General features: G+C 51.0%; 1 pseudogene; it reads left to right on the forward strand.

Annotated features, from left to right (window-relative positions):
* Nucleotides 1-886: 886 nt before the first annotated feature.
* On the forward strand, nt 887-3,653 carry LOC101440151 (thyroid hormone receptor alpha pseudogene; annotated as a pseudogene).
* The last annotated feature ends 123 nt before the right edge of the window (nt 3,654-3,776 follow it).

Raw genomic sequence — 3,776 nt, forward strand, 5'->3', positions numbered from 1 at the left:
ATCTACAAAAACATTCCTTTTTACACACTTAAAATTTGGAAAGATTCCAACCTTTAAAATATTCTAACAGGAATTGTTTTCATGGGTTTGTTAAAGATACAAAGCATCTTCCTTTTAATTTTTTTTTTGGAGTTACCAGGGATTGAACCTGGGACTTCAAACATGGGAAGCAGGTGCTCAACCACTGTGCTATACCTGCTTCCTCCTATTTAACAACAACAAATTGAAATCAGGGAAGATGTAAATTTACTAGATGGATTATTATTGGTAGATGAGATTGAAAAATGAGTATAATCTAGTAAAGTAGGCCACTTCTTCATTTAGAGCTATTTTCATTTGCCTCTCCATATCTCATTATCCTAATGAATAGGAATGCTTGTTAAAATCACAAAAGGAAATAAGCTATATAAAAAGAGGTGGAAAAGTAAAACAACCAAAACTTTTTCTGCAAGTTGAAATGACGGCATACTTAGAAAGCACAAGTGAATTGGCCAATATTACTAGAGGTGAAAATGGATTTAGCTGGGAGGAGTGGGGGTGTGGGGTGTGGGGTATATGGGAACCTCTTATATTTTTTAATGTAACATTTTTTGTGGTGTATGTAGCTTTAAAAAAAAAAAAAGACCAAAAAAATCTCAAAAAAAGAAAAGTGAAAAGACAACTTACCCAATGGGAGAAAATATTTGGTAACCCTGTATCTGATAGGAGACTAATATCCTGCATATATAAAGAAATCCTGTATCTCGAAAATAAAAAGACAACCCATTAAAAATATGAATTTAGCAAAGTTGCTTTCTTAAATACAACGGAAAGTAGCCTGGGGGGCGGGGGCGGGGGCGGGTGGTGCCCGGGCTGCGAGGCGGCCTGCAGGGAGCAGCCGAGAGCCGAAAGCCGGAGCTGGGCGACGGAGGGAGGAGCCAGAGCGGCCGCCGCAGGGGCGGAAGGAGCCGCGCGGCCGCCATCCTCGCCGCCGCGTCCCCGCCATCTTTCGCATTCTCGCCTCCGCGCGGTAAGCGAGCCCCCGGTACCCCGGCCCCGCAGGGACCTTCTCGGCACGGAGCGCTGAGTCCCTCGCGGCGCTGACTAGCCCAGTCCAGCGCGCCACGCCCAGGGACCTCAGAGCAAGACGCCACTCCGAAGCTACTAACTCAGTCCCCGGCCCTGAAAACAAGTGTCTGCGAAGCTCTTCGGCGCTCCCAGCCCTCCAACCTGCCAGTCCCTGGTCCCTGCTATCGCCCGCCCGCATTGGGGCGCAGGGCACGGTGTGAACCGCTTCCTTCTGAGGCCGTTATCATGGGTGCTGTGCTGTAGGGCCTGGGCGGTGGGGCTGAGTGGCTCGTGGGCGTACTTGGGGTGTGTGTGCAGTGTGTCCATCTCATTCTCTTGGCGTGCAGAGGGCATCCTGGACGGAATTGAAGTGAATGGAACAGAAGCCAAGCAAACTGGAGTGTGGGTCAGACCCAGAGGAGAACCAGGCCCCAGATGGCAACCGAAAAAGAAAGAACAGCCGGTGTTCCCTGGAAACCAGCATGTCAAGGTATAGTTGCCTGGACAAAGAAGAGCAGTGTGTTGTGTGTGGGGACAAGGCAACCGGTTACCACTACCGCTGCCTCACTTGTGAGGGTTGTGAGGGCTTCTTTCGCCGCACGATCCAGAAAAACCGCCAGCCCACCTACTCCTGCAAATATGACAGCTGCTGTGTCATCGACAAGATCACCCGCAATCAGTGCCAACTGTGCCGCTTCAACAAGTGCATCGCCGCGGGCATGGTCATGGACTTAGTTGTAGATGACTCCAAGCCGGTGGCTAAGCGCAAGCTGACGAAACAGAACCGGGAGCGGCAGCGAAAGAAGAAGAGCCCATCACTGCAGCCGCGACCAGAGCCTACCCCGGAGGAGTGGGATCTGATCCACATTGCGACGGAAGCCCATCGCAGCACCAGTTCCCAGGGCAGCTGTTGGAAGCAGAGGAGGAAATTCCTGCAAGATGACATTGGCCAGTCACCCATCGTTTCCTTGCCAGACGGCGACAAGGTCGACCTAGAGGCCTTCAGCGAATTTACCAAGGTCATCACCCCCGCCATCACCCGCGTGGTGGACTTTGCCAAAAAACTGCCCATGTTCTCTGAGCTGCCTTGCGAAGACCAGATCATCCTCCTGAAGGGATGCTGCATGGAGATTATGTCCCTGCGGGCGGCTGCCCGCTATGACCCCGAGAGCGACACCCTCACACTGAGTGGAGAGGTGGCAGTCAAGCGGGAGCAGCTCCAGCATGGCGGTCTGGGCGAAGTCTCCGACGCCATCTTTGAACTGGGCAAGTCACTCTCTGCCTTTAACCTGGATGACACGGAAGTGGCTCTGCTACAAGCTGTGCTGCTCTTGTCAACAGACCGCTCGGGCCTGCTGTGTGTGGACAAGATCGAGAAAAGCCAGGAAGCATATCTGCTGGCGTTTGAGCACTACGTCAACCACCGCAAACAAAACATTCCACGCTTCTCCAAGCAAGTGAGGAAGGAGAGAGCAGACCAGAGCTCCATTCAGTACAAGGGGGCAGCGGCAGAAGGCCAGCCTGGCGGGTCACTGGGCATCCATCCAGAAGGACAGCAGCTTCTCGGAATGCATGCTGTTCAGGGCCCGCAGGTTCCACAGGTTCCCCAGCATGAGCAGCAGCTTGGTGAAGCGGGAAGTCTCCAAGGGCCAGTTTTTCAGCACCAGAGCCCTAAGGGCCCGCAACATCGTCTTCTGGAGCTGCTCCACCGAAGCGGAATTCTCCATGCTCGAATGGGCTTTGGGGAAGATGACAGCAGCGAGACGGGCTCCTCCAGTTCCTCTGACGAGGAACCAGAGGTCTCCGATGACCTGGAGGGCCATGCAGCTGCTCCTTAATGCTGTCAGAGGGCCTGGGGAGGAAGGAGAACATCTTCTCTCAGGCGTCTGCCGCCAGGGCAGGAGGATCTGAGAGCTGGGCCCAGGGGCTCAGCAGGGCTGGTCACCTCCCATCTCCAAGGCCACTTGTCCTTCCTGAACAGGCCAAATTTGTCCACCTCCCCTTGCTGTTTGCTTTTTAGTTTCCTAGCTTGGATTGCCCTTCTCCCTTTCTCTGCCTGGCAACATCTTAGTTGTCCTCTGAGGCCCCACTCAAGTGTCACCTCCTTTCCCAGCTCCCCCAGGCAGAAATAGTTGTGTAGACTTCCAAAGCCCTTGCTTCATGCTTCTCCTGTGACATTTATCTCACTGTTTTAAAAGTAGTTGGGCATGATTCTGTCTCCTAAGCTAGAATGTGTCTTAATTATGTTTGTATCCCCAGTGCCCAGCACAGGGCCTGGCATAGTAGGTATTCCATAAAAGGTGTGTTGAATTGGGGGGTGGGGGGGAGACAATGATTACATACATATTGTGTGGTATTGATATGGCATTCGGGAAAAGACAAAACTGAAGAGAATCTTGAACAGATCTTTGGTTGCTAGGAACTGGGGATAAAGAAGAGGGAATTTACTATGAAAGGGCACAAAGAAACTATTTTGGACGAGGGAACTGTTCTAAGTCTTGATTGTGGTGATATGTGCATTCGTCGGAATCCATAGAACTGCACAATAAAGGTGAATTTCACTAAATGGAAATTATATCCCAATAAACCTGACTTTAAAAAATAAATTTGAGAGGATGATTTCATTCAAGGAGGAAAAAATTACATATGTGGTTGTTAAGTCAGAATAGGAGATTTATAAAACGAAAGGCACAGTGGAGCAAGGTGATCAAGATGACAATGGGCCCAGC

This window comes from Dasypus novemcinctus, chromosome 6 (assembly GCF_030445035.2).
Source record: "Dasypus novemcinctus isolate mDasNov1 chromosome 6, mDasNov1.1.hap2, whole genome shotgun sequence".
Lineage (NCBI taxonomy): Eukaryota > Metazoa > Chordata > Mammalia > Cingulata > Dasypodidae > Dasypus > Dasypus novemcinctus.